The sequence below is a fragment of the Asterias amurensis genome, chromosome 2 (genome assembly GCF_032118995.1).
Source record: "Asterias amurensis chromosome 2, ASM3211899v1".
NCBI classification, from domain to species: Eukaryota; Metazoa; Echinodermata; class Asteroidea; order Forcipulatida; family Asteriidae; genus Asterias; species Asterias amurensis.
Window position 1 is genome coordinate 14,593,764 of NC_092649.1, and position 24,044 is coordinate 14,617,807.

The following is a 24,044-nucleotide window of genomic DNA, read 5'->3' on the forward strand; positions in this document are numbered from 1 at the left end:
TGATAAAGAATATTTTTAATGACCTTAGTTTTGGATTCTATACACCCCCTCCCCTGCATGCCCCGCCCCCAAGCATATCAAATTTTGTTGACAATGAATTACAAAGCGCCTCCTGAGTTGAAAGTCCCTTTTTAAAATTTCCATTGCACATCATTAATAGTAGGAAAGTTTGTGCTGTCTTCAGTCACCTTTAGGGAATATTTGCCATTTCGGTTGTGATTGGGCGATTATTTGTGTTTTCATGTCTGGGGAGCACAAATAGGCAACTGTATCATGTAGTGACACTGCCTCAACATGGTAAAATTTGAATTAATTCTCTTTATTGGCATTTCTTACATGCTGAACAATGATGTTGATTGAAAAAAAGCAAGGTAGCTTACAAGTATAAAAAATGTAACTGTATACAATGTATAGTTAATTCGGCTGGTAATAGTGTTATCCGGCTATGTTCCATTAGGGAACTTGGAAATTAATTGATTTACGTAACCATTAATTGTACTTGCAGTCACTGATTATGTGATGCCTCTGCGCAGTGTTAAGGACGTGGTAGACGTTTTTGATGTTCAAACGAAGAGCTGTGAACGTCCATTTTGTCAAGAAAGTTGAACATTTTGTTTAAAGTCACCTGGAAATAGATTTTGTTTTCTTTCAAACATAAGAGTATATGCTTACGAACAATAAAACATTTTTTTAGTAATTGTTTGTCACGATTTATATGTTTAAAAAATATATAAAGTTGTTTGGGGCTGACTCCGCCTACCCCTTTTGTGACGTCAATCGAGGCAGACTTTGCCTGCAATGCGTGTAGTAAACACACGTGCAAAGTACATGTACGTCCAAGTCGTGAGTTGGTTCATTTCAAAAAGTGTTTTCTGCATTCAGCAGCATTACACCTGGTCGGCATTGCCGAAAAAAAAAGAAAAAAAAAAACACGTACAAACTCACGACTTGGGTCCGTACATGTACTTTGCAATTGTGTTTATTCTACGCATTACAGGCAAAGTCTGCCTCGATTGACGTCACGAACAGCGCCCTCTCGGGTCGGGGTCTACTATCAAATTTGTAAACAACATAAGAACTGATTTTTTTAAAACCTTAGTTAACTGTTTATTCACATTCAACTCATCAAAACACATGTATTAATGACAAAAGCTTTCCTTTTTTTAAAAATACCACTTCCAGGTGACTTTAAGACTGTATAGCCAAACGTACATGTAAATGACCACAAACATACCACAGAATCTCTTTGTGATGCATGTTTATACAATTGAGAGTTATATTTTTATACTTGTAAGCTCTATAAGCTCTTGTAAGCTCTTGCTTTGCTCTATTGTGTGCCTGTTTTTTTTTCAATCAACATCATTGTTCAGAGTGTAAAAAGTAATAAGAGAGCATTTTTTTCATGTGATTATGAAATTTGCAAAATAGGCATGAAGTTTCTGGCAACACTGTTCCACAGTTCAAAAAATACAAAAACTTTCTTTTTTAAATATGTGATGCCTGTTTATACAACTGGGAGTTATGTTGTCATAAGATGCTTTATTATATTTTGTCCTGATATTTTGTCAGTCTTCATCATTGTTAAGCATGTAGTAGAAAGTCATAAAAAGAGCATTATTTTACAACTTTAAATCTATACAATCGCCAAAAAGCATGAAGTTTCGGACAACACTGCTCCCCAGTTCAACAAATACCAAAACATTTTTTTGAAATTCCTACAGACCAGTATCTTATCTTTCACGCCTGGTAGCCCGATTTGCCTAAAAATGCTACTTTCGGACTTCTGATAAACTTAGCACCCCCCCCCTCTATTTCCCAAATTGAACTTTGTAAAAAAAACACCCCTTTTTGAAATAATGGATTATTCCATTCACAATTGACTGTACCTGTGTCAGGTGCACTTTTGGAAAGACCAAGGGTGTATATTTACCATATTCAGTTGAAAGGCAGATAATATATTTGGTCTTTACACAGTGAAGCCTTCAACTTTGGGTAATTTTAAGAAAAGAGCTAAATCAGGTGAAATATGGCAATTGTCTTATTTTTAACCGTTGTCATGGAAACCAAAGTGCAATGCAAAAACTATGCTTTTTTTTACACTTTGGTTGAAGGAATTAACATGTGCAAAGAGTAAACAAAATCCATTAAAAAAAAATTCACATTTGTTTGTTATACAGTTTGAAAATAAACACATTTTTTTCCAAAAAAGAACGAAGTTTAAAGCAGCACTGCTCCCCAGTACAACAAATACCAAAAATTTGTATTTGAAATTTTTACAGACCAGTATCTTATCTTTCATGCCTGGGAGCAAAACTTTCCTAAACATGCCACTTTGTGGGACTTCTGACAATTTTAGCAACCCCCTGCATTTCCCAAATTGACTTTTCCTCAAAACACCCCTTTTTGAAATAATGGAATCTTCCATTCACAATTAACTGTACTTTTGTCAAATGCATTTTTGGAAAGATTAAGGATGCATATTTATCATATCCAGCTGAGAGGTAGGTCCACTATTTGGTTTTTACACAGTGGAGCCCTCAACTTTGGGTAATTTTTACTCGTGAAAAGAGCTAAATTAGGTGAAATATGGTAATTTTCTACTTTTGACCGTTGCCATGGCAACGAAGGTGTAAATGCAAAACTTATGCTTTATTTTTACATTTTGGTTGATGGCCTTCACTTGTGCAAAGTTTAAACGAAATCCATTTTTGAAAGTCTGCCACCACTTCTTTGATTTTTAGAGCAACCCAGTCTTAATTGCTGAGGTGCTGCAGTTTTGAGAACACGTACAAAGAGTAACAAAATTCGTCTCGATGAGACGCAAACTATTTCAGCATGTACAACACGGATTTGCGCAACTCTCCTTTAAACGCATTGCTCTGAATTTAACCATTTTTCCCCCAAAAAAACTGAATGACTATAATGAAGCTGAAAAATCTAAAGGTTAATTAGCGATCACAAAGAATCTTCAATTACACTAAACATAGGGGTTTATATCATGGCCAAAAACATGATCTACAAAAGGCGCCAAACCCTTAAGTTGGTTTTCCAGACACCTTTCACCATAAATTGTCTGAATTTAATTCAACCTAAATTTTCAAACAAAGGCATAGAATAATTGTTGGTGATTGAACACAAAAATCGCATACGTACCAAGAAGAAAGAATGAAATTGCTGAGAATGAAACAGCACACCAGCTGGTAGTCTCCATTGCAGTCAACCTAGGCGGGAGAATCAGGTGGAAAAAAAATTATGAAAGAATTAGAATTTGCCTTTTTTCATTGAAAATTGTTGTTTGTTTTTGTTTCCTGAAGGTTTGTCTTCCTTGGTGGTCTTCCTCCATCCCTCCTAAACGAAAATAATTTAAATAGACACATCAACAGATGACTGCATAGCAAGGGTCGTCTTCAGTCTGACCATTGGAAATGTTCCTGGTTTAATTGGATGCAGCATTGCGCCACAGTATCTTGTTTAACATCACCTTGTATAAAACGTAGCACCACATACCTTGCAGAAAAATATGAAATGTTAAAGCGCCTTGCGTCACTGAGTGACGAATACGAGTGCTGTATAAAAGGCCATTTTTTTATTACTTTTATATAATCAGATTTCAGTCACTAAATGCCTATACAAATTACAAATTACCTCAAATCGTTAGCTGTAGTCGGATGCACTCTTATAATAAGTTAGTCCATCGTCACAGTTCAGATGAAATTCTTCCTTCGGTAAAGTGTAAGTGTGGTGTGTTATATTTATATATGGACTGATTATTAAACCACTTGTGGCATTGTTGTTTGCTGGTATCCCGTATTTCATGCGTATCAAACTATCCAATTAATATGCAAACTGTAACCAGCGAAATGATAAACAGGAAGAAGACCAACCTCAATTTGATACAGGTCCTCAACAAATATCAAAGATTAAATAATTACTTCTGACCTCATAGCCGAAGCCATTGAATGAATCGAGTGGAAGTAGGCCTACAGCACCGTGCGTTTTTTACTGATTTTATTCACGAACAATGAAAAGTCATTTTGCTGAATTTAATTCGCAATTGTTGTCACTACCGCCGATCGATGGCAGGCTTTTTGAGGGGGCTTTATTTTTTGCCTCATCGATTAATTGGAGAGACCTATTTTGAAGCAGTCTTCCTACGCCAGAGCGAGGGATGCTGCCCTACCGCTCCAGAAAACCTACGGTCGTATACGACTACAAATCTATGTGTTTTTACATGGATTTGGTGATATTGTTTTCCATAACTGTTAGTACTTCGAAGTGAATTTTTTATTTTTCGAAATATTATCCAAAGCTTTTGTGGTGACTCCTTACACCACGCAAGTTTTATTGCCATTCATTTTCATTACCAAACGTATTTACGGACCCTTACACGCGGGTTCCATTGGTTTGTTACGAGATGGGTTATTGCTTTAAGAATTTGAATACCCCCCCCCCCCTTTATGGTATAACTGTTTATCATTTTAGTAAGAAGTAGTGGGAGACAATGCTGTGAAAATGTTGAGAAAGGGGTGTCGCATGCAATTATGTCCTCTATGCAATACTATCCGGATGACATTATTGCATATATGCAATAATGCCCGCCGGACGGTTTTGCATATGCAATCGTGTCATAATGCGGTTGTGTCCGCCCCCGTGCAAAACCGTCCTTGCAGTAAATTAAACGCCCCTGTCGACGGAACACATTCGCCTTTTTTTTACAAGCTATAAGTGCATGTCATGAATGACATGGGAAATGTTCGGCCGCTGGTTGTTCGCTGCAATCATAAAATACGTGAATATTCATGCTGCATAATATACGAAGGTTCAGCAGTGCATGCACGCTCGCTTACGCGCGCACATGTACAGTCATGTACATGTCCGCCGGACGGTTTTTGCATAGCCCCGGACACGATTGCATATGCAGGGGAGTCTGGAGTGGACAGTATTGCATGGCGGACACAATTGCATCTGACAGGGGCTTTCAGCATTAAAAGCGAAGTTATTATTGGTAAGATACAATGGACAGAAGGTTAAAGCTTCAGTAAATGTCAACAGTGAAGGAACAATAGAGCACTGGCACCATGGCAGATTATTTTTACAATCTCTTCAAAATAATTTATCGATTCTTTCTCAAGGAAAACTAGAATACCGAGGATGTTAAGACGTTTGGCTACCTCAGCGAGGCCCCTAAAGCAAATTAAAGGCAAAGTGTAACTTTGGTTTTTGAAACCGTTTCATTTGTCTTAAAGGCAGTGAACACTATTGGTAATTACTAAAAATAATTATCAGCATAAAACCTCACTTGGTAACGAGTAATGAGGAGAGGTTGACAGTATAAAACTTTGTGAAAAAAGGCTCCCTCTAAAGTGACGTAGTTTTCGAGACAGAAGTAATTTTCCATGAATTTGATTTCGAGACCTCAAGTTTAGAATTTGAGGTCTCGAAATCAAGCATTTAAACGCACACAACGTCGTGTGACAAGGGTGTTTTTTCTTTCATTATTATCTCGCAACTTCGACGACCGATTGAGCTCAAATTTTCACAGGTTTGTTATTTTATGTATATGTTGGGATACACCAAGTGAGAATACTGGTCTTTGACAACTACTAATGGTGTCCACTGTCTTTAATATTGTAAAACATCGTAGAGGTACAAAGCAAGACCAACATCAGCAATAATCATCCTATGAACATTTCATTTCAAAAGGTGGGCCTGTTTTGTTTTATAAATTTTGGCGAAATCCGGAGCGAATTATGACTATTATATTTATAAAATTAAAATTAAATATAAACAAAACATAAAAATATTTCGAAGTGAAGTGTTTCTCAAATGCTCTATATCGAACGATGCTGATGCAGGCTTAAAGGTTTTAATTGCTACTATTTTAAAAGTGATTACCAAACTAGCGATGCTGGATTTTTGTTAGGGTAATTTGTTTGAAATTCGATAAGATGAGACGAGATAGACTTTGAAACGAAGAAAATGTTCCCAATTAATTTTATGTGGAGACATGCCTCAATATTTGGTATTGATCCGACTGGAAATTTGGGACTGGACACCTTTTGTAATTGTCAAATATCAATATTATATGGGCTCAATTATTGTTCATCGAAGTTGCAAGAGATTAATGGAAGAAAAAACACCTTTTTGGGGGACAAAACTTGTGTGCTTTCAGATGACTTAAAGGCCTGAAATCTTTTAATATTTGATTGAGAAATTACCTATTTCTCAAAAACTATGTTACTTTAAAGGGAGCCGTTTCTTACAATGTTTTTGTACTTTCAACAGCTCTCCATTCCTCGACACCAGAAAGTTTTTATGCCAACAATTAACTCGAGTAATTACCAATAGTGTCCAGTGCCTTTAAAACATTTTTTTGTGCGTAATTTATATAAGTCTCCGCTGGTGACGTAGACAGTTTTATATAAGTCTCCGCTGGTGACGTAGACAGTTTTACATATTGAATACCAGTATGCTATCCGCTTACGGTAAGGCCCGTTCTTTACCCAATTCTAAAAACACAAATTGAGTTTGGTTGAGGATCAGAAAACTGCGATTTGTAATTTTATAACATCACAACAAAGAACTTCTTTATTCAATATTATTATTTATTTACCATCATACACATACAAAGGGCAAAAAACAAACACAATATAAACGGCATTAACTGATGGCATGAACTTAAAAAAGGGGGAATCAAATCACAGTTGTCCTCGGTCATTAAGCTCCCACCAGATGATAAATTCAAGGTTATGAAAGATTTAAAGTGACCGACGAAAGACAATTAAAAACAAACACATTTATTAAATAATTAATTAATCCAAAAGTTGTCCGGCTACTAGTTAGGTAGTTCACAGTATTTGATATGAAATACATAAACATATTTTAATTCGGGCTTTCGAGAATTAATAAGAAACTAATTGCTCTTACTGGCTAGGCTACATATAGAAACCAACAAATTTAGAGATGAACACTGGCAGCCATTTTGTATTGCCCAGTGTAATCAAAGTGAGGCTCAGAGAAGACAAAATGGCATGTACACCCAAATATTTAGTTTACAAAGGTCTTGACAAAGTTGACCATATTTAATTTTTTTCAGCAGGCTAAATAAAATAATAAATACATATAATGCAAACTTTAGCAATTTGTTTTAGGAACTTAAAGGCAGTGGACACTATTGGTAACTATTGGACACTATTGTCAAAGACTAGCCTTCACAGTTAATGTATCTCAAGATATGCATAAAATAACGAACCTGTGAAAATTTGAGCTCAATCGGTCATCGAACTTGCGAGATATGAATGAAAGAAAAAAACACCTGTGTCACATGAAGATGTGTGCGTTTAGATGGTTGATTTCGAGACCTTAAGTTCTAAATCTGAGGTCTCGAAATCAAATTCGTGGAAAATTACTTCTTTCTCGAAAACTATGGCACTTTAGAGGGTGCCGTTTCTCACAATGTTTTATACCATCAACCTCTCCCTATTACTCGTCACCAAGAAAGGTTTTATGCTAATAATTATTGTGAGTAATTACCAATAGTGTCCACTGCCTTTAAGCTTTTTATCAAGTGTTTTGCTTTCTAGATGTGTACCTTCTTGCTCTGTATGTTACTATTCACAGTTCCTAAAAATTATTACAATTTCAAATTTCCTAGAACTGCTTATTACAGGCACAACATGCAGCTAGTAAGCACAAACAAAATGTTGCTAACCATCTTATTGCAAAATGCAGCTAGTAAGCACGAACAAAATTTTGCTAAACATCTTATTGCAAAATACTTCACAAAATGTAACAGTAATGTACAGCTAGTCATAAATCACCATTTTGCTAACTGCATGTATAGCATACAGTTTGCACAAGCATGTCGGGGTGATACTATAATGCAAGTTTGCGGATGAAATTGCTCCATCATGCAGCAAAACTTTAAAACAAACATTACATGTATTTAACAAGTTAAAATCAGATTGAGATTCGCCATTGTTATTGCATCTAACTTGTTGATGGCCCAATTTCATAAAGCTGTTAAGCAGAAGTGCTTGAAAATTTTTTTGCTAAGCAAAATCCGAGTGGGGCACCAGTCACAACACTGTAAACTCGATGAAGTTGTGATTGGTAACCCATCTCTGTCAAGCAATACTTTGCTGACGTGCTTAGCAAGTTTTTGTGCTTACATGCTTTATGAAATTGGGCCCTGATCTTTATCCAAACAGAGCGGCCATTTTGTTCTAGTCTTCTATTCAATCAATATGACGCCGAGTCTTAATCAAGCGACTAATGCTACGACTGTGGCTGTTGGCTTCAGTGACTATAGTTGAGTCTAGCCGTAGCCATTACCAAATAACGGGCACTAAACCAAGCCAAGATTACAAGACAAAAATATAGTCTGGTACCTTTTCATTGAATAAGTAACAGCATCATTAGTGATGGCTAATGCACACATGCCACATGGTGACATACTTCACTATAACTCTTAACAAAAAGTAAACACACAATTTTAAAATAGGTTTACATTTAGATTTTGTAAGTGTGTACCTCTTGTGGCTCTAATGTTATAATTATGTATGTCTTTAAAATCAATTAAATTATAAAAGAAATTATTTCAATTTTTTTGTTACACCAAATTATTCCCATGTCACTTTATCATCGTTTTATTATCGGTCATGCTTGATACATGTATTTCTCAAGTAAACCCCAAAATAAACCACATAATATATTAATTACAATAATTAACACCAAACACAATAGTTTGCATGTACTGTTGGTCTTTTTTTGCACCTTGGCTTCTCACATAATTAAACAAAATAATTGACATGTACATTGTACATCACACCGTATTACACAAATTTGCAATAATAAAAAACTAAATAAATACACAGAATGCAAACTTCTTTGCTTATTTACGTATGCCTAAACTTACAGGCTTTATCATATTCAAGTAAATTAAAGATGAATAAGTCCTACAAATAAATGATAGTATTTATTCATCTTCCGCCCAACCACAAAGTTGTACTTGAGCGCGCATAGACAAAATGCATGTTTTTATAAAATGACGCTTTACTATTTGATTCAAATCGCGAGCTGCATAGTGGTTGGTGCTGTGAGGGTGAGGTGCGCAATAGTTAAATATTAAATTGTGAGTGATATTTGTTATGGTATTAGTGCTATTGGTTAAAGTTAAAGTGTTGTTAGTGCAGTGTTAGGGTGAGGAGTACAGAATTCGGTTTCACAAAAACACTACGATTCACCTACAGACAAGTTGTCAATATCACCATGGTGATTTGTATACTATGGCATCACACGTTGCCAAGTAACTCAGACTGAACTTATTATCTTAAGCTCTTTGTGAAACCGAGCCCTGGTGATGTGATCATTGCTGTGTTTTGTGTTGACATCGCAACAGAGTCGAGGCCAAATTTCATAGAGCTGCATGCGTAAGCACAAAAAGTGGCCAACAAAATTATGCTAAGCAATATTTTCTATTTAAGCAGCTCTATGAAAATTGGGCCCCGCTCTACGCGCATTTCACTAATACGCCCATTTCAATAAAACATGCATTTGTCTATTTTGTGCTCAAGTACACTTTTCCCACACTTCTTTGAATATGATAATTATTTAGTTGTGAATAACTTTGATTCAATCTTACAAAATGGAATTTATTTCTTAAAAACTTAGATAGTTGAAAATTAACAACACAATTTTGCCATCAGGTTTTCTACCTTCATAAAAATGAATTATTTGACTTAAGTTTGTTCCACAATAAAATGACTAATCCTGAGCTTTTCTTGCCATGATTTCAAACATTTCTAAGCAAAGTGGTAACTCACATTTTAATTTTGTACCATAAACACACTTCATAAATGCACACATATTATTACACTGACCATCAAAATCCAATGAGTATCGTACTTGAATTTAATGAGTTTTGTTTTCCACGATAAACAAACACTGCTTGGCATGAGGCAGTGCATGCCAATTTTAATCAAATCAACTGATGCCAGAATACAGAGCTGCATCGTACAATATGATTGGAGTCTGATGGGGTAAAGAAAAGCCAATTGAGTAAACAATTATCTAAGGCCGTTACAGATAGTGAATGTGGATGTTGCTTGATCGCCATGTCAACATGCATTAGCAGCAACACATGAAGCCATAGCAACAGCCACATGCATAGCCACAGCTGTAAGTTCAGAAACGGACTAAGATGGTCCTCTCCTCTTCATTATAATTCATAAATGGCGCCATCATTGTCCAGATTGTTCCAGTGACAGTCTTTCTTCTATGGCGACCGTCCAAAAAGTATTAGTTACAAATGTAGCGTCAACATCACTATGCAAGTTGTACTCGTAGCGGAGAGATTTGACGTCGTCGTTCAGCTGATGAAACGCAGTCCTATAAGCGTTAGTTAGGCTCAACATCTTTACTTCCATTTAAAAGTTGAACATTATATCATGGCTAGACTTGACAGTCTTTCTTCCATGGGGACCTTCCAAAAAGCGTTAGTTACCGTGCATGTGTAGCAAAGTTAGTTCAACTTGTAGCGGAGATTCATCTTGCTAAACTTGACGAAGTCCTCCTGCTGGTGGCACACAGTCCAAGAGACGTTGGTTACGCTCAACATCCTGAAGTCACTTTAAGAGTTAAGCAGAGAATCACCAGGCTAGACTTGACGTCGTCCTCCCTCAGACAGTAGCATTGATTAGCCTCAAGATGGGTGTACGTCATCTTCAGAGGGCATCGTCTCAATCTGTAGAAAATAAACAATTTTCAGAAGAGTTTTAGTTTTAATTAAGTTTTAATACAATAATCAGTTGTTCTGAGGAATAGTATAAATGCTACCATGCAAAAGAAAATTCCCCTCCAGCTCCAATCAGTTCTTCTTGTCATTAGACTTAAATTCAAGACTTTTTATTCATTTTTGTGTGCGTTGTCACTTCTAAAAAACTTGAGCTTCTGTTTCAATGAATTTGTCCACAAGTTGTTTGTATGGTGCAATATTGCAGTCTAAAATGGTGACAAGGAGTAAATCCTTTTATATCTACAATTTAAAACCTCTCAACAAATGTGTTAATTCTGAAACAATAATCCACCAAGCTCCAATCAGTTCTTATTATCATGCACATAACATGACACACCATCCCAGATTTTGTTTTTTCTTGGCGAGTGTTTTTACTTCATCAGTTGGTTGTGTCTTGTGATTCTTGAAAATTAAAGAATGGAAATGGATGTATCCTTTCACATTAACCTTCAAAGGTGCATATTGTGAAACAGTTGCTCCTTTGCCACATGTAGGATGATCCTTCTCGATCTTCAAAAAAAAGTTTTGAATGATTTTTTTCTTACTTACCAATCAGTGTGTTGTCTCTTTGCGCCTCCATCCTCCATCCTCCATCGATGCTTATTCAAACAGGTCTAGCATTCCACAGGAGATTGCTCAGCTGAGGGAAAAGATGGCACAAATTAATCATTGTGTATTTACATATCTTTCTGATAAATTGCAAGAAGAACTACCTCTTTTGTTTCAGGAAGCTCATAAATTTAAGCTGTTTTTCTTCAGTGGTTGGTTGGTATTCATGCTTGTTGAAGAATCTTTAAAAAATACTAATTAGTACTTTGGTGTTGGGTTACAAATGTCTTTACTTATGAAAAGATTTGTTTGATGGATTCTTAGTAAAAATTGTTTGCATTGTCAGACATCAGTGGTTGGCTTGTTGTTTAAACGATACTAAGTGTTCTGACTGCTGTCTTTATTACTGAAGCGATTGGTTTGAGCAATTCTCAATAATCTTTGTTTTGCTGAAAATGTTTGTCATTTCAAAGTAATCGCTATGTGCTTCAGGTCCTTCAGGTTGTGGCACACAATTCAAAAAGAATGGGTTAAACTCAACATCCCTACTCACCTCAACAAAAACTGTGAGAGTCATCTGGCTGGGCTTGACACAGTCCTTCAGTTGGTGGAACTCTAGCCAAAAAGCATTGATTGAAGCCTCAAGATTGGTACTGTGTAATCTCCAAAAGGCATATTCTCAGTCTGTAGAAAATAAACAATATTTAAAGATTATTTTTGAGCAACTTTTTTAATACAATAATAATATCTTTTGAGGAATAGTTCCGTCTGAGTGCAATCGTGTGCAAGGAACTTCTTCAGCTCCAATCAGTTCTTCAAGTAGTTGGATTTACACATGCAGCATCCCAGGGTTGGATTTCGCAAACAGTTAAGACATACTAGTCTTATCTCGAGTTATGGACAAGTTACTCGTCTGAACTAAGGACTAGTCTCAAGTTCGGACTTTCTTTGTGAAATCAAACTCAATGTCAGTGTTTTTCTTTTTGTGTGTGTTTACATTTGTAAACAACTTTACCTCCCATTTTAATGAAGTTTTCCATCAGTTGGTTGTATGGTGTGTTTAATTGCAAACTAAAATGATGACAAGGATGCAATCTTTCGAGAACTTTGAGTTAAAAGTGTCAAATGCTAATTCTGAAACATAAACTCGTCTTGTGATGGTTGTGGGATGAACCTCCTCTTCATAGAAAAGTTTAAGAATGATTTGTTTAAACTAACCAAGCATTCTGTTGTTGACTCTTTGCTCCTGCGTTATCCATGGATGCTCATCCAATCATGTTCAGTTGTTGTCTTCACTACCTGTACCCTCCAGTGATGCTCATCCAAACAGATTTCGGTAGTCAACACTCTCGGTAGTCAACACTCCACCAGAGACTGTTCATCTGAGGGAAAATTTAGTTTACACAAATTTATCTACAAGCATGTACATCTTTATATTTTTTATATTATTTGCTTTTGTTTATGTGTAAAGCGCACTGATCATTTTTCTGGATTTGCGCTATATAAGAGCTGGTTTTATTATTATTATATTATAATCAATTGCAAGAAGAGTTGACTCCTTTTATTTTAGGAGTTTCAATTTGTTTGGCTTCAAAAAATGTTTTTGTGAGGTCAATTTCATTGGTTCTTAAGTTGTTGTGTTCTTGTGGGCTGGCTGCTCATATATACTGCTTGTTGTTGCAGAGTCACAAATGATACTAAAACATACTTTGACGGCTACTTTATAACTTAGACACTTGTTTGCCTTATAATAGATTTGTTTGAGAGATTAAAAATCTAAGTTTTGTTTGCAAGTTTCTGTACATAGCTATCAATATGCTAGACCTGACATAGTTCCCTCAGTTGGTGACAGGGCAGCCTGAACAACTCGACGAACTTGAAACAATTGAACTGGTAGGTGAGATTCATCGGGCTTGCCGTGGCACATACCTTTAGTTGGCGGTACAATGTCCAGTGTCATTTAGCCTCAACATCTGGACATCACTTCATCAAATCAACTCAAAGCACTAACTTGACACAGTCCTTTCTGTCATTCTGTCCAAAAAGCATGGATAGTAGCCTCAAGATTGGGTGTAGGTTATCACCAGAGGCAATCGTCTCAATCTGTGACAGAAAATTAAATATTTTATGACAGATTATTTTTTACAAACTCTTTTAATGAAAGTGTCAATTGTTCTGAGAAAAAGTTTAGTCTGAATGCCTTCATGTTCAAGAAAGATTTCCTCCGTGCTTCAATTAGGACCTAATTTGGCGGAGTTGCTAAAACAGAAAATATTGGTCAACAACTCTTCTGCTTAGCAGCAATGAGCTGGATACCAGTCACACACTGTACATGTGACATGGTAGTTTTGCATGTAACCTTATTCTAATAAGCATGATACTGTTGTGCTTAGCTATTTTTTGTGCTTAAGCAGCTTTAATAAATTGGGCTTCTGATTATGCCTACACAACACTTTGTTTTGTAATTGAGTTTTCCCACCAGTTTGTTTTGTGATGATTGTATTCTTTCAAGTCGACGGTTTAAAATCTTAAAAGCAAATTCTGAAACAATTACTGCTTTTCAAAATGTGTTGAATGATACTTCTCAATCAAAAAAAAGTTGTAGGATTTTTGTTTTTTAAACTTACCTGCCGACTGTTTCGCACTTCAGTCTGGGTTGTAGTCACAGCTCCACAAGAGACGGCTCTCCCTCGTTTCCCCCAACGATGCTCATCCAAACAGGTCCGGTTGTAGTAACCAATCCAAAGGAGACTGCTCAACTGAGGGAACATTTAGTTGAAGTTAGCATTTTACATATCTTTGTTATAAACTGCAATAAGAGCTGACTAACGCTATTTCAAGAAGGATGTCAATTTGTTTGGATTGATCCCAGGCCAATTTTGTGAAAGCAAGTTAACTGGGTGTTAAGATTGGTCTACCTCGGTGGTTGGTCGGTCTTTCCATCTTGCTGTTGTAGAATATCAAATGGTACTAGTATTTAAACTGCTGGTTACAACTGCCTTTACTTCTAAAGAGAAGTCAAACTTCATCGTTTTCTTTGTTTTGTTTTGTTGAATGTTTCACTTTCCTTCCAAATTATCAATAAACTAAGGTTTAGATTAGTTCATGATTCTCCAACATTCTTGTCGTAGCTTTTCTATTTATAGGGTGGTCCAATTTTTTGGTAGTAGGTCTTCATAAGTAAAGTTTAATCTACATATAAACCGATACATTATCAAATCTTTTGCACGACTACAGTCGATGGTGGTATGCATCGCCTAAACTCAGATACTTAACCTTTGATGCTTTGATCCAGCTAACCTCTGGCTGCCATTCTGATACTTTGAAGAGACTTCCATCGTTGGCACTCATTTGCCCACCAGAAACTGTGGAAAAAACATCGCTAAACAAAAAACCCTCGTTAGTCGCTGTGAAAGAAACGCTTATTAGTTGTTGTGAAAGAAATGCTTGGTAGTCGTCGTGAAAAAGAAACGCTCGTCAGTCACTGTGAAAAAAACGCTTGTTAGTTACTGTCAACGAAACGCTAGTTAGTAGCTGTGAATGAAACGATCGTTAGTAGCTGTGAAAGAAACGATCGTTAGTCGCTGTGAAAGAAATGCTTGTTAGTCGCTGTGAAAAAAACGCTTGTAGTCCCTGTGTCCAAAAAACACTTGTTAGTCGCTGCAAAAGAAACGCTAGTTAGTCGCTGTGAAGGAAAACCTCGTTAGTTGCTGTGAAGGAAACGCTTGTTAGTCGCTTTGAAGGAAACGCTTGTTAGTCGCTGTGAAGGAAATGCTAGTAAGTCGCTGTGAAAGAAACGCTCGCTAGTCACTGCGAAAGAAACACTCATAAGTCCCTGCGAAAGAAACGCCCATTAGTCGCTGTGGAAAGAAACGCCCATTAGTCGCTGTGGAAGAAACGCCCATTAGTCGCTGTGGAAGAAACGCTTATTAGTCGCTGTGAAAGAAACGCTTGTTACTGCTGTGAAAGAAACGCTTGTTAGTCGCTGTGAAAGAAACGCTTGTTACTGGCTGTGAAAGAAACGCTTGTTATTCGCTGTGAAAGAAACGCTTGTTAGTGCTGTGAAAGAAACGCTTGTTACTTGCTGTGAAAGAAACGCTTGTTAGTCGCTGTGAAAGAAACGCTTGTTAGTGCTGTGAAAGAAACGCTTGTTAGTGCTGTGAAAGAAACGCTCGTTACTCGCTGTGAAAGAAACGCTTGTTAGTGCTGTGAAGGAAACGCTCGTTAGTCGCTGTGAAAGAAACGCTCGTTAGTCGCTGTGAAAGAAACGCTCGTTAGTCGCTGTGAAAGAAACGCTCGTTAGTGCTGTGAAAGAAACGCTCGTTAGTGCTGTGAAAGAAACGCTCGTTAGTCGCTGTGAAAGAAACGCTTGTTAGTCGCTGTGAAAGAAACGCTTGTTACTCGCTGTGAAAGAAACGCTTGTTACTCGCTGTAATAGAAACGCTTGTTAGTCGCTGTGAAAGAAACGTTTGTTACTCGCTGTGAAAGAAACGCTCGTTAGTCGCTGTGGAAAGAAACGCTCGTTAGTGCTGTGAAAGAAACGCTTGTTAGTCGCTGTGAAAGAAACGCTTGTTAGTCGCTGTGAAAGAAACGCTTGTTACTCGCTGTAATAGAAACGCTTGTTAGTCGCTGTGAAAGAATATTGTTACTCGCTGTGAAAGAAACGCTTGTTAGTGCTGTGAAAGAAACGCTTGTTAGTGCTGTGAAAGAAACGCTTGTTAGTCGCTGTGAAAGAAACGCTTGTTACTCGCTGTGAAAAAAAAGCTTGTTAGTCGCTGTAAAAGAAACGCTTGTAAGTCGCTGTGAAAAAAATGCTTGTTAGTCGCTGCGAAAGAAATGCTGGTTAGACCCGGAAATACTTAACCTCTGCTGCAAACACCTGACCTCACATCCAGTCACTCATCAGGGACATCAAAGGTAGAGTCTTCTCAAGTTGTGGCTTTACTGATGACTGGGTAGCTCTTAATCTTGCTTCAAGATTGAATATCTTAGAATCAAGACTAAGACTTACACCAGTCATATCTTTTATACTTTACCAATAGCCAATGATCGTGCTGAAAGAGAGCATTAGTCCTTTACATTATTTCAAAATGCACATTTTTCAATACTCTAGGCCTAGACTGGTCAATGTGAACAAAAACGATTGTTAGTCGCTGTGAAAGAAACGCTTGTTAGTGCTGTGAAAGAAACGCTGGTTAGACCCGGAAATACTTAACCTCTGCTGCAAACACCTGACCTCACATCCAGTCACTCATCAGGGACATCAAAGGTAGAGTCTTCTCAAGTTGTGGCTTTACTGATGACTGGGTAGCTCTTAATCTTGCTTCAAGATTGAATATCTTAGAATCAAGACTAAGACTTACACCAGTCATATCTTTTATACTTTACCAATAGCCAATGATCGTGCTGAAAGAGAGCATTAGTCCTTTACATTATTTCAAAATGCACATTTTTTCAATACTCTAGGCCTAGACTGGTCAATGTGAACAAAAACGATTGTTAGTCGCTGTGAAAGAAACGCTTGTTAGTGCTGTGAAAGAAACGCTTGTTAGTGCTGTGAAAGAAACGCTTGTTAGACCCGGATATACTTAACCTCTGCTGCAATTACCTGACCTCACATCCAGTCACTCTAGGGACATCGAAGGGAGAGTCTTCTCAAGTTGTGGCTTTACTGATGACTGGGTAGCTCTTAATCTTGCTTCAAGATTGAGTATCTTAGAATCAAGACTAAGACTTACACCAGTCATATCTTTTATACTTTACCAATAGCCAATGATCGGGACATCGAAGGGAGAGTCTTCTCAAGTTGTGGCTTTACTGATGACTGGGTAGCTCTTAATCTTGCTTCAAGATAAAGTATCTTAGAATCAAGACTAAGACTTACACCAGTCATATCTTTTATACTTTACCCATAGCCAATGATCGTGCTGAAAGAGAGCATTTTTCAAAAGCCACATTTTTCAATACTCTAGGCCTATGTACTGGGTTACCACCCATACAAACCCAAACATTGGTGATGTCTTTTTCCCATGGAGGATCTGCTCCTTTTTTCTTCTTCAGCCTTCTTTCTCTTTCCTTCTTCTTTTTCTTCTTTCTTCTTTCTTCTTTCCGTGTCTTGTTCGCAGCGCTCACAAATAAATAGCTTAGAGAAGTTTTTCGCATTTCGCTTATTTTTGTTGCATTTTGCAGTTTTGAAAAATACCTTTAACTTGTTGTATGTATTTGTAACAGGTCCCCCCTCCTAATTTGTCATTTGAACCTTTATTTAAACGGGTACGGGTCCGAGACATGTTTCTTATGGTCATAATTGATGTGATGCTGATATTCAGATGGTAAATATTAATTTAGCTCTGGTCTAAATTTTATATTTACCACTCCAAAATCAAACACTAATCAATCATTAATGGGACTTTTTGTTGGGGGGGGGGGGTGGGGGGGGTTATTCCCAGGGCTATAGCCCTTCTAAAGACACTGAGGTTACCTCTAAGACAAGACACTTGGTGGGTTTTGGGAGGGTTGTGTTATTGCCCAGGGCAATTGCCCTTCTAAAGACACTCCATGGTTAAATCTAAGACATTTGGTGGGTTGGGGGGGGGGGTTATTGCCCAGGGCAATTGCCCTTCTAAAGACATTCCCTGGTAACCTCTAGGACATTTGGTGGGTTTTGGGAGGGTTGTTTTATTGCCCTTCTAAAGACATAAATAGACCTTTTAGAGCATTGCGCTATTTTTAATATAAAATCACAACAATTTTAAATAAACAAGACAACTGATGAGACTTGAAGTATCAACCCAACAGAAATTTCCAGAAAGACTATGGTCTCCTAACTAACAAGCATCATCGGCTTCGACCAATATGCAAATTAAGAAACCCCGAGGAAACTCTGATGAGGTCACCTTGAAATCTCTACTGGCAAGGACACATCAACAAGATCGACGAACGTTGGGGCGGGGGCACAACGGGGGTTGGACTCTGCAAGAGAGCGGGTTAGATCTCCTCTTACCCTTCGCTGACTTCACACACTTCTTGAAGACTTTTACACCTTTAGGTCAACCTGCGTTTTCCGACCTCCACTATAGCGCTCTTTTAACAATGTAACTTTGTTTTTCGTTACTTTTCAAAAAATGTCCAATAATTTAAGCAGTTGTTAACTGATAAATTATTACGATTCAATTCAATAAAAAAAAATCATGTGAAAACACATGAATTTGTTTTGTTTTACCCTAGAGCGCAGTTTAACAGTTTAACTTTGTTTTTCAATACTTTTTAGAAAGGTTAATTGGTCAAGCAGTTTTATACTAATGAAGTGTTAACAATCAGTTCAATTAAACACATCAATTTGGGCCTTTTCTCTTGTACTGCATCAAAAATCGAAGTATAAGTACATTGCATCTCTGAATACATCAGTAGATTGTTGTATAAGTACAGTTGCTCAGGGGAATTAAACAAAATAAAAAAAAATAAAACTAAATTCCAAAATCTATCAAAGAAATGAATTGCCAAACAAAGTTAAAAGTGGAGGTCGGAGTTTGCCAAGTTTTCCTTACCTGAATCCGGCGATGACTCCAGCGATGACTCCAGCGATGACTCCAGATCCACAGATAACACACACCCAAACCACACATCCATAGATAAAACTGCCATCTACTGGTCACAGACTCTCGAGAGTCTTCAGCACAAAAAGATGTTCTCTCTGGTTGTTTGCCGTCTCTGACCTGAGAAAAACAACCCCTAAATTAATTATTATAGTCCAAATTTAGCAAATGTTTTAAGATTCATTTCACTTTCAAAATAATAACATAGGTTTCCCCCGCCTAATTCGACAAAGTTTCATTCAATGCAACTCTGTGGCGTTTACACTTTATTTACATCCTGTGGTTGTCACAGTAGGTCCTTTTGCTATGTTACTCCAAGAGTAGCCTTCTAATTCACAATATATTCACTGTCACAGGCCTGGAATTTAACCTTTGAAAGGGCAGGGCAATTTCTTTCTTTTTTTTGTAAAAGGGCACTTTCATTGAAAAATGTAAAACATTTGGAAGGGGCACCAAGACCAAGGCCAAGACCAGGGGCAATGGAGGCCGTGGCATTCATTGCCTCTTCCGTGTAATTCCAGGCCTGCTGCCAAGCATAAAGTTGGAAAAATTTCCACCAAACTTTGAAATGAAAACAAAATGCCTTGAGATTGTTTACCCAGGTGTTTCCGATGTCCTTTTTACTTCTGCTAAGGTTTGTACTAAATCTATTGATACCAAGTGCCTGCTTAATCTAAGTAGTCAGCCTGGTTCAACCAATGTTTTCAATCAGCATCATTTATCTTAATTATTTACTCTTCTGAACTGACCATGGGCAGCCATCTTTTCATTAAAAATTGCTTTACCTAGAGAGTTTATGCAAGACTATTGAAGAATGAATATCTGCCTTCACATGTGAAAATATTAAGCAGAAAGCACCCAAAATAGAACTAAATTAGAATGCAATAATTTGAAGGAAAAAAAATCTTCATTAATGAATTGGGATGGTATTTCCATTCAGCCTGCTGCTGCTGGCGTTTATAAAACTGAATAATCTTTTCACTATTTTATGTGAATGGCCTTAATAAACTGCCATACTGCTAAAGATAGACACAACAGGGCTTCATTTTAAAGCAGCATTGATTAAGGCGGGTGTTAAAATGAATGATTATGCAACCGAGAAAAATTTGATATTTGTAACTTAAGGTTTGTGAACTTCATTACAGCAAGTGTGAGAGGTCTTCTCGTTCTAAGAATTGATTTGAATCTTTTTTTTTTTTACAAAATTGATGAGAGTTATATAACTTTGGGGTTTGTGAACTTCATAACAGCAACTCACCTTTCGATGTCTGGTTCCACATGGCCATCCTCGTTGGGTGGAGTTGCAACCAGGTAAAACTTTACACTGGTCAGACTGAGTCCATGAAAAGATCTAAAAGACCTGCAAGGGGGGGGGGGGGGTGGGGGAAATAGAGTTTAATCAAGTTGGAAGAAAGGAACAATGTTCAAACAATAATGAAAATATACAGCAATAATAAGACGCACAATATCCAACAAAAAATACCATTCATGGGTGCCAGTTCGCTAACTCAAAGGTCCAAGATTTAAAATGCTTGTTTGAAGAGCCGTCATTCGAACATAGAAGAATTGTTCTAAATTCTGAGGTGAATCATGTCCCGCATGTAGATTGGAGCTACTTGTTAAAGTGCCTTAAAAGTGAAAAGGATGCATTTTAACTGAATTCTGAAATGTTGACAATAGGCTAAGTTAAGTTTTATGATTATTTTGAAATTCTGTTGAATGCCAAAGATATAAGAAATACCAATACGACAAATGAGGTACATCGCATTTTTGTTTGTAGTGCTTGTTCAAATAAAAACAATTTACATGTAAAACTTGGCAGAAAGTTCTTTCCCTTTAATACTTTGATATTGTAACTTTATTTTGGTCCAGTGAAATCTTTACCCAGAAGCCTTGTGGTCTTGTGGACATTTACAGAAAATTGTAGCCGTGAAGTGTTAACATCAAACACAGCAAGAGCCCCTTTCACACGAGAGCATTTTAGCAAGGGTCCCTTGCTAAATTGTTGCATGCTTGTAAAATTCAACAAAATGTACCTTGTGTGAAAGGACAACAACTTGTTCTGTCCAAGTTCTCTTGCATGACCTTTTTTAAACATTGCTACATTTCACAACCATGCTAAAATTAAGCAAGGGACCCCAGTTAAACTGCTGTAGTGTGAATAGCACTTATAGGCTGACTCATGTTCATTTAACAGTCTCATTATTTCAAGAGGACTTATGCATAAAATGTTCTCTCAGAAAGAGGGTGTTTTAGTCAAGTCTTTTCATTTGGTATAAATTACTGCGGAGTGCTAGGGTGATCGAGCATCACTCAAGTTTGAGTACTTTGGTCGTCGAGTGAGGTACCAAGTTTTCCCAAAATCGTCGAGTTCAGGTACCAAGTTTTCCCAAAATCCTAGCACCATGTTGCTTGGATTTTTACCAGCAACCTCTGGACTAATGTGCAGGTGCCCAACCAACTGAGCTTTCTAGCCCAATAGACCTTATGCACATGACGTCATTTCAGTACGGCGCCCCCGCAATGAGGTCAAAAGGAGGTTGTTCATTGGCCAATCTATGTGCGTTTCGATTGTTTCGTCGTTTGACCTCAAAGATGGCGGCTGGATGCCGTCAATGCATAAGGTCTATGTTGGCAATCTCCCTTATTTGTCAACATCTTTGTCTGGGGGGGGGGGGGGGTTACCAGTCAGAAGCAATACAGCCAATAACTGCTATAAAGCTAAGAATCAGACCCATGTTTCTGGCAATGAAGAAAAACAACATGAGGCATAGGGTCTTTACCTTTCAGATTTGTGGACTTCATTGCAGCCATCCTTGCTCAATGTTCAGTACCGTCTTTGCCAATTAGTATTTCTTTCCGTTGTCATCAGGATCCAACTTATAAGAGTGACACATTGAAGCCAACTTGACGAAGCAAGCAACTGGAAGCTCAACAGAGAAATAAGCCCCGGTGCGGAGGGTAGCTACAGCTTTCTTCAAAGAAAGCTGGGCCTCTTTCCCCGAAGCCTCTTGTCGCTCAAGCTCAACATCAATGTCGGCAGTTTTGTTCAGTTCTCACTCTGCGGCAACGACGTACTGAAGCAATTCACACAAACCAAAGCCATTTACAATGCTGCCAAAATAAAGCAAAAATTACTTATTTATAAAGAAAATTGTCAGTTAAATAATAGTTTTCTAATGAGGAGCCAGAGCAAGTGGGTGCTGTTTTAGTGGCAAACGTGGGAGCCTTGTGCTCAGTGCATCCGTGTAAAGTTGCTACATGTGTTTCGATAAGAGATTTGCATACAGTTTACCAAAGCTTGGCTTTGAAGAATGCATGAAATTTACATGATGCCCGGAATTGATGGTACAAAAACAAAGCAACTATCACTATTCTGAGAAAAAAATGGAAAAAAATACTTGGAGAAATGAATATTTGAGGCAAGTTTCATTACAAAAACACTCATTATTTCATTAAAAAAACACTCATTATTATTCCTACTAACATTGCAAAGAGTAAAATAATTTGCCAATTTTTCATAAAGACCAATGTCTCATCTCAACAATGTTGTCAATGATGAAATCAAATTGAGTTGTGACAATTAAACTTGCAAATTATATTAGGCCTTGGTTCTTTACCTTTCAGGTTAGTAGACTTCACGCAGTGGCAGCAGCCATCGTTGCTGGGCCGTGCAGCTCTAGTCCCACGGTCTGGGTGGGTCTGCTCTGGTCCAATGGGCTGGGTAGGTCTGCTCTGGTCCCACGGACTAGTTGCATCTTCTCTGAAGCAACTCTTTGCACAATATGAAGCCATTTTCACTGCTGCCAAAACAAACCAAAATCACTTATTTTAATGGAAAATGTTCAAACTAAATGGAAAAAATATGACTCTGGCGAGAAATTTACAAAATAATTATATAGAAAATGTTTGCATCTTTCAGATTTGTTTTCTATGTTACCCACTAAAGCTTGGTGAAGGGATCATTTTGTTACAAACATCATAAAAATCGCCTAAGAAGTTTTGATATGACTTGGGTTTTTTGTTTTTTTTAATGGAAAAATGCCTCTCAACTCAAAGGTCCAAGATTTGAAATGCTTGTTTGAAGAGCCGTCATTCGAACATAGAAGAATTGTTCTAAATTCTGAGGTGAATTATGTCCCGCATGTAGATTGGAGCTACTTGTTAAAGTGCCTTAAAAGTGAAAAGGATGCATTTTAACTGAATTCTGAAATGTTGACAATAGGCTAAGTTAAGTTTTATGATTATTTTGAAATTCTGTTGAATGCCAAAGATATAAGAAATACCAATACGACAAATGAGGTACATCGCATTTTTGTTTGTAGTGCTTGTTCAAATAAAAACAATTTACATGTAAAACTTGGCAGAAAGTTCTTTCCCTTTAATACTTTGATATTGTAACTTTATTTTGGTCCAGTGAAATCTTTACCCAGAAGCCTTGTGGTCTTGTGGACATTTACACAAAATTGTAGCCGTGAAGTGTTAACATCAAACACAGCAAGAGCCCCTTTCACACGAGAGCATTTTAGCAAGGGTCCCTTGCTAAATTGTTGCATGCTTGTAAAATTCAACAAAATGTACCTTGTGTGAAAGGACAACAACTTGTTCTGTCCAAGTTCTCTTGCATGACCTTTTTTAAACATTGCTACATTTCACAACCATGCTAAAATTAAGCAAGGGACCCCAGTTAAACTGCTGTAGTGTGAATAGCACTTATAGGCTGACTCATGTTCATTTAACAGTCTCATTATTTCAAGAGGACTTATGCATAAAATGTTCTCTCAGAAAGAGAGTGTTTTAGTCAAGTCTTTTCATTTGGTATAAATTACTGCGGAGTGCTAGGGTGATCGAGCATCACTCAAGTTTGAGTACTTTGGTTGTCGAGTGAGGTACCAAGTTTTCCCAAAATCGTCGAGTTCAGGTACCAAGTTTTCCCAAAATCCTAGCACCATGTTGCTTGGATTTTTACCAGCAACCTCTGGACTAATGTGCAGGTGCCCAACCAACTGAGCTTTCTAGCCCAATAGACCTTATGCACGTGACGTCATTTCAGTACGGCGCCCCCGCAATGAGGTCAAAAGGAGGTTGTTCATTGGCCAATCTAT

General features: G+C 37.4%; 1 long non-coding RNA gene across 1 annotated transcript; it reads right to left on the reverse strand.

Moving 5' to 3' along the window:
- Positions 1-6,692: 6,692 nt before the first annotated feature.
- LOC139934055 (uncharacterized) lies at positions 6,693-15,805 on the reverse strand. The gene is made up of 6 exons (XR_011785690.1): positions 13,972-15,805; positions 13,274-13,447; positions 12,563-12,726; positions 11,898-12,028; positions 11,345-11,435; positions 6,693-10,744 (listed from the first exon to the last, which is right to left on the reverse strand). It is a non-coding gene; the product is annotated as an uncharacterized lncRNA (long non-coding RNA).
- Positions 15,806-24,044: the final 8,239 nt, after the last annotated feature.